General features: G+C 42.6%; 1 long non-coding RNA gene across 1 annotated transcript in view; it reads right to left on the bottom strand.

The window, feature by feature from the left end:
* The window catches only part of LOC111255509 (uncharacterized), a 32794-nt gene extending 30170 nt beyond the window's left edge, over positions 1–2624 (bottom strand). The window contains exons 1-4 of the long non-coding RNA XR_002675523.2: positions 2329–2624; positions 1827–1911; positions 820–1440; positions 254–626 (exon numbers count right to left, since the gene is read on the bottom strand). This is a non-coding gene — a long non-coding RNA (uncharacterized LOC111255509). The remainder of the gene's footprint in view (positions 1–253; positions 627–819; positions 1441–1826; positions 1912–2328) is intronic.
* Between the last annotated feature and the right edge of the window lie 10014 nt (positions 2625–12638).

Raw genomic sequence — 12638 nt, 5'->3', positions numbered from 1 at the left:
ATATTTAATCTAGTCCTTTTATGTCTCAACTCGTACAAAAAACTGAACTATTATAGCCAACGCTAATGAGCCATTTAGTAATAATATGTAGGGAACTGTAGGAATACTATTGTTTTGCGATACAATGCCAACCATGCGGCCTGGAAAACACAAGCTCACATACCAGAACTATGGTGCTACATGCTACGCCTATCGTTTCCGTGCCAAGTAAACTTCTTAGTACCTCTCACAGTATGTATCTTGCTGGTCCTACCTTTCCAGCTCGCAGCTGTTGCCAATGACAAGGCCTTCCTTTGTTGTACTTCGAGGTGTAGCTACTTCAAAACTTTCTAGGCCATCACGTCATCACTCCGTCTACATATTTAGTCACTCCAGGAATCAAGCATTGTACGCGATGTTAAGGTATCACAGTGTCCACCGGTGAGAAATGGCGGCGGCGGCGGCGGCGCCGGCGCCGCCGTCTTCGTCTGCTGCAGATATACATTTTGCCTTAGCCAAACTCTCAAGTTGGCTCCTTTTCGCCATTGGCTTATGCCGCCGCACCACATCTAACAACAACAACAACAACCAGTCTGTCCCACAACGCTATAACGCATCACATCCGGGTCCAAGTTCCTAATATGAGTCTTTACCAGAATGACACAAAAACAGGTGAGAGCTTCGAAGGGAATCGAAGTCAAGTAGCGAAAGCAAAAGCGAAAAGAGATAAGGAAATTAGTTGAAAACGAGGAAAACGGGAGCTAGGGTGCGGGAAAGAGAAGTTGGTCAACATGTATAATGGTCAAGCAGGTCGTTGTACGGTTTTCTAAAAACAGTTACCAGTTACAGGGGTTCAGATGAAACGAGGTCCAAAGAGGGGATCTGGTTTTTAGCCAACAAGATTTTTCATTATGATAGCTTAGCGGGTAACGTATTTGCGGACGTAAAACTTGAGACGTAGAGGATCTTTATTGTATTTAATAGCATGATACATGGAGGGTAGCTTAAGGGTAGTCGGTTGTACCAACTCCTCTTGGCTAAGTTAAATACGATAAGATCAGAGACTCAACATGAGCCCCAAAATGAGAGTGGTCCCTTGAATTTGGACATCACTGCGGATGGCCTGTGACGGATTGCTAAGCAGAGCAGGTTGTTGTCAGGCGGTTTTCGGTCGTTCCTGCCGTGTTTGTCCGGCAAAATATTTTGCTTCGCATCGCTGGTGTTTAGACATCTGCTGATGGTTCTTCGCTTCCACCTCTGTCACAAAGCGGCCGATTCGGTCGCCACTTTCTGCTTTGCGACGAAGCTCTTGCTACTTTTTTTAGTGGAGGATTCGTTCAGCCCCAGCCGATCTCTCCCGTGCTTCGTTTAGCTATTCACTTCGATTAGCATTTTGCTCGGCTTACGTATGTATGTGGGCTGGTCAGCGTCATCTGGTAGCGGTATAGGTTCCGATGGGACCTAGGAGATGGTGGTTTTATTTTAGCTTGGCTTTCTATTGAGCATGCGGCTGCTTACGGGACCTATTCATAACAACACGTATCGGCGCATTCGTTTCGTCTTTGGCGATGAGAGTTAATATATTCCTACTACATATGTTCAAGACAACGTCACAAGTGCAGTGCGGTCAGTGTTTAGCAGTCTAAATAATTAGTGGGAACTCCAAGTGACCCTGTTCGCCGCCCTTGAGAGATAGTATAGCTTGATTATCAGATTTGTAAGCTAATTTTTAACAATGTCAACTCCTCTATGATAATGGTTTGATAATAGTGTTATTTCATCCATGATAACGTTTTAAGAAGACCAAGTACGATGATCCAATGCTTAATTAGTGGGAAGAAAATTACCAGATTTAGCGATTACTTGTTTGATAGACTCGCGAACTCAGTCAGTAGCAGTGCAGTGGTGGAATCCTTGATCAGGATAGTTGATCTGTAAAGAATAATTGGAATAACACTTGTCGTGAATTACATGGGTATTAAAGCTTCTGGGACATAACTTTATTTTTTAAGACACAGTTCAACCGGTTCTTAAAAAGCTAAAGTTCTTCTCCTGTTTCGATTTTTATTTTGGCTACGAGTTCATACGGTTTAATATGAACCAGCAATCGTAGATGTTACAAATATGGATAGCCAAATGTATGTTGTTGTAAAGCTCGGTATACGTTCAACACATCAAGTTCAGTAAATAATATACAAATAAGGTCCTCTGATTAAGTGCGTTTCCATGGCAACCACTAACTACAAGCATATTAGGGGGTGACTCAAACCCCTGCTTCAGTAAAAGATTATAAAGGATATATGTAAAAAAAAAAGTTTAAGTATTAATAGTTATAATTGATGTGGTTACCGTGCAGTCTGACAGTGCAGTTGGAGAAATCGCTGGAGGATCGCAGTTGGAGAAAAGTTCACCAAGGGTTCTTCTACCAGATCTGACGCAATACCGAAAATTGATTTTTAACACTTTCCTACGGAAAAATAGGTGAGGGTCAGCTCGAATCACACATAGATATACGTACATTTTTGGAAAAAGCGACTCTTCTACATACGGAGAAAACGAAGCCAACAGAGGCAAGTTGAGTTCATTCTTGTTTAGTTCCCTTTGTCGCTCTCAGTCGATCTTTGGATAAAAGAAACTTTACGAACTTGCGATCCAACTCGAAGCTGACGTTTTCCCTGAATCTACTCCTTTCCATTGAAGACTGTCGTTGTGTCCTCTTGTCGCTGATGTTGTTGTTATTGTCGACGTTTTCGTTTGCTGCAGTGTGCTCAAGTGCTCTCTGGCTAACGGTCCTTTGTTCGCAATCGTTGTTCCACTATTCGGCAATTGCATCCCTATGGCTTGATTCCATCTATTCAGTGTTTGGCAGCGCGTTCTGCACATCCCACCTTTTGTTCGATGCATTCCCTTGAATAGTCCTCTATAAAAGGCGCCGTTCAGCCCAGCCCCCTCTGGTAGGATAAATAGTAGCACTCTAGGTCTTTATGGTCCTTCCTTTTGGCGGGCGGCTGCAAGACTGACCGTCGCATAGTTGCAAGTTGTCTTTTCTCTATTCTCCTCTTTAGGTCAAGGCAGCCGCAAATTGACCACTGCCACCCCAGCCATCGCCAGAACCATTGCTTTCTAGCTAAGACCTGGAAGGCTGTTTCGCTACTGTTCTCGGCGCAACAATGGGACAATCGCAGCGCAGGAGAGTTAATGGGGTTGGTCAACTAACTAACGCTGGTATACTGCCGACGCAAACAGGGCTAATACCCCTGAAAGCTAAACATGGTCTCCCGGGTTGGCCGGATACACACCTTGCCACGAACGAAGTCCAACACTACTGTATGAACAGCGACCAGTCCGCTATTCACACAGCAGGACCATGTAGCAAGACTGTAGGTCGGCCTTCTTGTCTCGCTGACATCTTTGGCAAAAGGCCCCTACATGCAAGTGGCTTGCTCTTTTCTTCTGCTTCTTCTTTTGTATCTCTCACCTTTAGAATTCCCTAAAGGAATTTAGGACCCGCCTATACCGGGTACGGCCTGCCGCTTTGGTCGCCACCGATTTGCCTGCGTTCGTTTACGTTTGCGTTCCTGCGAGTGCTTCTGCTACTGGTGGCTTGGCCCACCGAACTTCGACGATCGTCTTTGTCCATCCACAGCCGTCTTATGTCGATTGCCTGGGTCAATTCGTTTCGTTACTCTTTCAGGTGTACGACTCTCGGTACACATCGCCACGCTACCAGCAGCGGGAAAAGCTTTCTAGCAATGACAGCTACCGATGCACAGTGGTTTCAGTCTGTAGAGCAGTACATGGCCACTCGTTGCTTTGGGCCATATTATCCGCCTTCTCTCTCTCTCTCTCTCTCTCGTTGTCCTTTTCTCTATAGCATCGAGCGTGAAACAGTCAGAGCTTCTTAACTCCCAGCGTTTCTCACTTGGCACTTCCAGCCTTGGGGCAAGTCTCGACAGTCCCGACAGATTGGGCCATGGACGAAGGTGTTCAGAAGGTCTCAGGTGGTAAACTCCCTTAAGCGTCGAACAAACCAAGCAACCAGGCCTACGCCTCCGCCAATTGAGCCTCTCGATATTTCTCCTGTTTTTTCTCCTGCTTTCGTGTCCTTTTCCTTCCACAGTGGTAACTATGTACGCAGCTCTCTCAATACAGTTACGACTCCCTTCTCCCTATAATAGTTAAGAGTCAGGCAAGTTATGTAGAAAAGAATTCCGTGAGAGCGGATGGGAATTACCGGCCTTTTGTGAACAGACCTTGTGGTTGCAGAATGGAACGGTTTCTCCAAGGCAGTCGCTAGTTGGCCGTCTCTCTGCTGGCTGTCGAAAGCGTTGGCATAACGGATTTAAGCAGGGGTTACTCTGTTTGCTGGTACGATGCTCCTAGACGGAGAGTGGTCGAGGCGTCTAGGGCTTCCCGTGGCCTCTTTGTTCTTTGTAATTAAAACGCTTTCTAGATAAGGAACACTCGTCTACCGAGTTTACAAGCGTGGCCGGTTGTGAGCGGAAAGTTGCAAGCTGGACAGCAGGCTGGAGATTCGGCTAGAAGTGGCCAGGACCAGACCAAGAGAAGCAGGCCAAGCCAAGCTAAGGGTCCACGAGCCACTCGATGAAAGTGTACATTTCGAAGGCGTACTCCTTGACTAGCCGAAATACAACCAACGAAACAGACAGCTCCGAGATATACTCGTCGCACTCGGCTGTCGTACAAATCTTGGTAGTAGTCGCTTCTCTCCTTTGGTTGTCGCCTTTGCGCCCGGCAGATTTGAACGCCGGCCACGTTGGCCTGGTGAGGGAACTGAATGGGGTTGAATCAAGTCGGTACTTCATTTAACTTAGACCCACGTGAGCCTTATTGTGAGCTAGCAGAGCCATTCGAAGTCTGTAACTGACTTCTTATGTTGAAGTATATTTGTAATTTCATGCCGTAGACCTGTGTGGTCTTGAGACTAGCTTCTCTTCAACTCAACTAGGTAAGTGATAATCATCGAGTTCGATTAGACATATTCCGTCCGCACGGCAATTACCCATCAGAGATAACGTATAAGTAGTCACACTAGGCGGTAGATAGTACTTGGTATTCGATCTAGTTACTTTCGTAGAATGTGCTACATTGAATGAAAATCTCAACTGATCAAATGGCCTCTATGTGGGTTAAAACAAATTCTTAGTAGATTTTCAATTTCGTTATCGACTATTCTGTATAACGCTTGAAGAAAAAATACGAGTATATTTTTTTGCTAAATTATAAATTTCTTTATTTTCTTATAAGTAATTTATATTAAATTTAGAGCATTATATTTTGTTTCAAGAAATCTTTTTGTTATTGTTATTTATCATGCAGTTATTAAGATGTCACACCTTCGGTTGTAGGAAACACTAAAACGCTCGTTCTACAATTTTGACATTACTCCGTTTACAAGCGTGTTCTTGCAGACGTACTTGATGGACAAAGTCTACTGTTTTCTAAGCTACACAGAGTCAACATAGTAAAGAGCTATTTAAATCTAATTAAATTCTATTTGAACCGCTCGAAGATTCTTCCAAACCTATTCTAATATTTCTACAATCGTTTGTTTTTATACATAATTAGGCTGTAATACGTAAATGTTTATTGAACATTGTAATTGCGACAAATAATAGATCAGATATTTATCGCCATATTCGAACACAGTGATTCCTGCAATGTGATTTGTCAATATCGAACGAACCGACTGGAGTGGTTGATAGCTAACCCGCATCTTCAGGAGCTTCACTGGCACTGCTGCAGGTTTCCGCACTGTAGTCTGCAAAATAGTCCGGAAAAGCTTCAACGGCGAGCCGCGTCGAGCAAGAAGACTTCAGTCTACCGTACCCTCGAATTTCCATCAACTGGCATTGGTCTTGATGGTCATCGTAGTAATTCATGGCAAACTTGACCGTTCACATATCGAACCACTTGAGATCTATTCGTGTCGCTTGATTTACACTGGATTGCAAGCGACCATTCGATAGCAGCCTTGCCGCCGGGGACAACATGACACTTTTTCTTCACCAACGCCGAACGTGAGGGTAATTGACGCCCCGGGGCATGTTATCTCACACTACTACGTTTCCTACAAACACCCTAAACTCTCGTTTAGTTCTCATCCAAGCATGTCGGCTTGCTGGGCCTTACCGAGCTGTCTCCATAGAAAAGCGAATATTGTCAAAGGCATTGCCACCAAGAAGCTGAACAAAAATAGAATCTAAAGAGGACACCAGATACACCTGTCGCAAGCGAACCTACTTAACTATACACTATATGCCGACGTAGAAATCCAGGTAGGTTAGGATTCTAAATAGGACAAACAGGAGATATGCTGCGTCATCCGATTGTTTCTCGTGGAAAATGGGGAAGGCTTCGGATGTGCTAGCTGGAATGGCAAATGGTATGGCCTTCATACTCTACCCATTTATATGGGCCGACTTATCTGGGTAGCCACCACTGTGAGGTGAAGAACTCAGCTTTTGTGAGTAAATTTGATGAAAAAAGGAAACCACGACGTAGAATAACTATGAGCAAGTTATTGCGGATCGGCCATTGCTAATTGTGGCCAAAAGCCTTTTTTCGATGATTTCTTCTTATTATATACTGAAACATTGTCTAATGTTATATATAATGCAGCTTATACGTCATAGTGATGGCGAGAAACGCCTATTGTTGGATTAACATCGGCTAGTTTTCTGCTGAACCATTGAAGGGTCCCAGCTGTTAAAAAGTATCTTAAAAAGAAGTTAAAAAGTATCGTATATTCACATCGTATTATTGTCCTTCATGTAATGAATGCCGAACTATATATAGTTTGGCATTTATGGCATCAATAATAACATAATATTAATAGATAATTTGCAGCATAGCGTTAATTAACTTCCCTTATTCATAGCATCCGTATGTAAGATAATATAACCTCCAAAACGTGGCCTGAATGTTTCAATCCAGCCCTGTTGCATAACAACCACTAGAAAGCTATTTGCTAATCGATATTTTTAAGCAACGTTTAAAAATTATTTTGGCGGCAAATCACGTTGGACCCGCTGGCATCGTTGAGTGAAAAGATAAACTTGCAGCGCACACGAGGAGAGGGAGAGAGAGAGAGAGAGGAGAAAGAGAGAGGGGGGAAAAGGAAATCATAATAGAGGTGGAGTCAAGTAAACACAACAGTGACACGTACACAAATAGCGGCCATCGTGCTTAGCAGACGCGATAAGCAGAAAGCTACGACGTTTGTAACATGTATAATCATTACCGTTTGATTATGATTGTCCCAACGCTCCAAATTTGGCTTTAATGTGCATAAAGCTTCGACATTATTCCGTTAATTTTTCTAGACATTGCGGACTTCTTTTTGTCCGCTCGATAGGTCCACATATCAAATCGAATCTACTCGAAGTATATTGAGCTCAGTCTAGTATGCTGTGAGTCATTGACTATATATATATGATAGTAAATGAGATGGTGTAGCGGATTACGGTAATGAAGTGGGTCGTTTTGGACAACCGTTGTAGGCCTGTACGTTATGTTACAATATATGTTGTACTAATAACAGATATGAATATATATATATATGATTTGATTATACATAGCTCACGTATAGTTTTAATAGATTATTTTAATTTTCCCAAAAATAGTAATGTAGCTATTATATCTTTTTCTTTCTATTCACTTCACTCGCTGCATTGAAACACTTTTCTAAAAATATTGAAATGTAAATTAGCGGTCTTCTTAGCTTCGGGATTGTTTTCATGAAGCATGTAAGCAGTCTAATTTAATCCTCTTCCACTACGTCATATCTGATTACTTGGATATGTTAAGACATATATTGGGTAACTGTACTCGTCAAATCAGCAAGGTCCCATTGCTTATATTTGCTGACCTCAATTTCATATCGCATATGAATAGCCAATCGATCTATAAAAATACAAAAGGAAGAAGTAATCAATTTTTAGGTGTTTAGGTTAGACGGCAGACTCCAGATCACGTGTACGTATCAATGCAGCAACATGGCCTGTTTTAAGCTAGAAGGCTAGCTAACTAGACTGTGCTAGGATTAGGATTTCTGGCGTCCTATTACCTAACGGACTTGTCGCACCTCCTGTTCGTTGCAAGAATTTCCAAGTATGAGAGGGCACTCAAATCTTCTTGTCGTACCGTTGGTACCGTTGAAGCGTTACGATGGCTTGAGGAGAAACCGTTTGTGTACCTGAAAACCGCTCGGTAACCTGCATCGTTCAGTTCACATCAACGCCTTCTAGAACAATATTACGCAACGAAACAATAGGACGAAGATGTTCAGGAGACTATGGTCCTTGATGCTATTCAGTGTCGATGGCTCTACACTGAACTCAGAGGTCGGCGATCACTACATGCACGTACATGTGTACACATTGAAAATCAAAGTGCGGAACGCGGTAGGACGTATCGGAAGCCAAAGGAAACACCATACCGTGAATAGCACTCATGACTACTAGATATGAAAGAACGGTAATGCAAAAGTGTCGACAAAAGATCCTTTGCTGATTTAACGACGACAGAGTGTAAAATATTCATTCGCCTTTTCATTGACTGCTCGAAATCGGTAGCAATAATCAGGCGATTAATGGCTGACGATATAATAGAGTGTTAAGCGTTAATCGTGTATGAAAGGGCCTCCCACTATTGTGTCTGTGCGAGTTATGCGAAAACCATTTTAGTTTTCTTTCAATTTTCGACAGCTTAATTGTTTCGAGATCAACGTCTGATGCTGCCTTTGAACGGCTTGCCGTTTCCAGCACACGACCGCTTGTGTCCTCGTGCGCTTTCTAACCCAGGCGACCATATGTTTCGCACCTTAGCGAGCAGGACACGTGGCCGCGGCGTCATGACGGACCTGACATAACGTTATATTGCTAGCGGCGTGACGTTCGCTTTAAATAGCTGGGATTTTGTCTTTGTGTTGCTATTTCTATTACTAGCATAAACCAGCTTAGCGCTCTCTTAGATTAGTCCGCTAGAGTATAAATTCAACTGGTTGGCATTTTTGTTCTTAAGCAGCCTTCTTATACGTTTCTTCGTGATAATGTATTTCATACAGGAGCTTGTCTGTCTCGATTTCACCCCTAGGTGCTCTTATTCGAAATAAGATTTTGTCCACACCTCCCAGCCCCACCATTCATTCTCCTACCTACTTTATTCGTATGCATGTATCTTAAAGGCCCTGTCACCTCTGTGGAACCGTTCACTCAACGGACATAAAAACCCTTCTGGTACCAGATCGGTATTCGACTTGCTGTGAGACAATCTCGACACAGCTCGCCACAATAAGGCATTTGTTGAAAATCGCTTGCCGTTTGTCGCCTTGAGGACCACTCTCGGCGATAATAGGAGGCGGTAAAGTTCCTTTCATTTTGAAACCTACATAGGCACTGCATAACTATAGCTATTTACGATCGATCCGGTGCAAACAAGGGATAGTTACTGCGTTTTATCTCACTCGATAAAGTACAGCCTCACCCCAACGTGTCGTAAAATCTCGAATCGATCATAGTAATTGCATACAATAGCAAACTCAGCCTGTACTATTCAATTTATATCATATGTATGTATATAGATGATATTGCGGCCAACTATTGTAGAACTGTACAATGTGGTATGATGGTGATATTTTTTAAGCTCATTGTTCAACCTAGATATGAGATGGACATTTTATTGAATCAGTTTTAAAATATCATTGGCCAAAAACGAAGACAATACCTTTGCTAGTCTAATAGTAATTAAATAAATAATTAAATAAACATTGCTACAAAATGATTGGTGGTCTACTATTAGCGAAAATCGTAGATTAATTGATTGCATAATCTTTTTTTTTGTATTAGTGCTTAGCGCCTACTTCTCTATGATAGTTTATCTTCGACTGTTTGCGATAATAAACCTCACTGTGTCGATGCCCCTATTGGGGCACAGAATTTTGTTTGGGTCTGTTTTTGGAGTCTTTCTGAATTTCTATAACATTTTTATCCCTTTCATATCTTGCCGCGTTCTCTTCTTTGAATTTTCGTTCTTTTTCTTCTTTCATATGCACGTATTATATATATCTCATTTCAACTTTTTATCTTTATTATGTCTTTACATAGACGTCAGCGCGTAAAAAGTCCGCTTGCTGCGTGCGCTTCACGGGTTATTTTCTTATTCGTCCTTGTCCCTTTGGCCATCGCAGTCCCTATTGTCGGCAGCGCTATCGCTGAGCATAGTCTATTTTTACAGCGAATTCGGCTAGAAGTGGCGCTCACGCTCCGACAATGCTGTCCTATTTTCTCTGGCCTGTGCGTTCTGTTTATTTCTACTGCCACCAGCAGTGCTGGTAGTAGCGTAATGCACGGATACCATTGCGTGCTATCTCCATAGCTACGAACGTTTCCGACGGCAATCTGCTGCTTGTTTCCGCGGTCCTTGCCCTTGTTTCCTCAATGCCTCCGTCGATGTCCTACTCTTTTGCATCCATTTGCCCCCTTGCTCTGTTTCTTTGCTGTGGCGTCGTCGTTGCATCGTGATGTCCTCTTTCTTTTCAGACTGCTCAGGCTCTAGTCTGTGCGCGCGTCTCAATGCCACTGCAGCCTGCGGTGGGCTAGCAACACCACCAGCAGCTTCGGCCTCAGTCGACTACCTTTGCGGAACAGTAGGTTACAGGCATTACTCTGAACTTCTTCAATTTTGAAATGTTTTCTTGGCCTTCGTGAGACGCCGGTAATAAGGAAGCACAACACCGTTGCCGCCGGGTGCGGTTTCTTCTTCTTCTTCCTCCGTACGCTTCCTCTGGAAAAGAGGCCTAAACGGCAGAAGAACTCCTACCGCCTCCCGGTTTCGTCCAGGAGGATTGCCGGGTTCGTCGCTCCTCGTGTTTCATTGGCCTTCTTTTTTATTCGATTCAACTTGAAAAAGCTGCGAAAAGTCTCACTGGAAGATGTGCTACAGGAACAGCTGGAGACACAACTGCACGCGATGAAAGGTAGCGAGTTCGATGTTTTTGTTTTCGACTTTCTCTGGCTCTCGTTTCACTTCTTCTATTTTATTTCCTCGAAAATTTTAGCACGCGCGCCGTGTAAATGCGATATGTGCCGACCTAGTAATACAGGCTGCAATTGTGATTGCGAAAGATACACCGTCGTAGTGTGAGGAAATATCGGGGGATGCTGAGTTCGCCATGTTAACATTGGACAGTGGCAACGAGGCAGCCAATAAATGCAGTAGGTGTTTATTTCGAAAGCTGATCGTCACAATTCTTCACCGCTAGACAAATGTATACGGAACTTCATGCGCAGGCAAACAGTCATTCAGCTGCTTCTCCGAAACATTTAACGTAAATCACCTTAGAACATAACAATGAACTTGTACGAGTGGCTTGGAGAAGCTTTGTTTTATTGCGCTTCCAAAAATAAACGAGAAAAGTAAGGTATCCGATATCAGATACAATATAACGTACTCGTCTACTTTTAGTATAGTCGATGTTATATGGACTGTGCATATTTTTATTTTCGTTGTGAGATGATCCCAGAAAGATAATAAAATTACTTTTTTTGAAAGTGGAAAAACTTTTTTCTGAAATAACGCGTTAACACCAATTTCTTATATCGAATTTGTAAAGCGTTTGAGTTTAAATTACTTCGATTCTTAGCCTGATTTCTGCCAGTTGAAGTAAGGTGACCTCGTATGCCGTATGTGCTTCGTTTGTTTTCTCTACGGTGATACAAGATACGGATTTGGTGAGCCCTGCCAATGAATCGCGAGCAATATTTGCTAAGATCACTTATCTACATAATAGACGTTGGCAGAGCATTGCCAAATTCGAATGGACCATTACCGAGTGAGGAATCAACGCGGCGTTTTCAGGATATTTTTACAGCCTGGCAAAAAAACGAAAGAGGGAACATAAACGTGAACGTGAGTGGCGTCTTCCCTCGAATTTACGCCGAGATGGCTTCATAGAGAAAATAACTATAAGCCGTTATGTCAGGCTTCATGCTAAACTCGCTATTGATTTTAGCAGGAATTGAAGTCCGCCTGCTTTTCTAAACTATAATTAGTGAGTTAAATATTAATAGTTCGGTACTGAGAACAGGACAAAAGATTATTGGATAGATGTTTCGTGAGCGTTTGTTCCAGGACGCAGTTAGCTAAGCTACACTGTATAGAAATGTACCATTATGGTAGTACATTTCCCGCAGAGACACTGGGGTCATCAGTTCTGACGCGTGGTGCCTATTTATTTTTATTAGAATGATATATCTAATTACAGCAGTAACATTTTGTGATAATAACTTCTGATAACTCTAACGAATGGAAAGGATGACATACCATTAAGCCGATTTTCTGACAAAACTCACTTGGTAAAAATTAAGTGCCGCTGAAATGCGAATATACATAATTGGTTATCCAACAACAAGTAACGCCCTTAAAACGTTCATCTGCGAAAGTTTTGCCCAAAGCCCAGGTATTAATCATTCTTAACCTTCATTCACTGAGAAACTCACTTAGCCATTTATCATAATATCTGGAAAAAAAATACGACAAAAAACAAACCAACAAAGTAGTGGTTGAAGAAATAGGTAGTGATCGGAAACTATTGTCGGCTGCTGTTCCAGACTTATTGCTCTCACCATATGTCCGCA

This window comes from Varroa destructor, unplaced genomic scaffold (assembly GCF_002443255.2).
Source record: "Varroa destructor unplaced genomic scaffold, Vdes_3.0 BEIS01000001.1, whole genome shotgun sequence".
Lineage (NCBI taxonomy): Eukaryota > Metazoa > Arthropoda > Arachnida > Mesostigmata > Varroidae > Varroa > Varroa destructor.
Note: the sequence above shows the minus strand (reverse complement) of the source record. Positions and strands in the feature narration are given on the sequence as shown.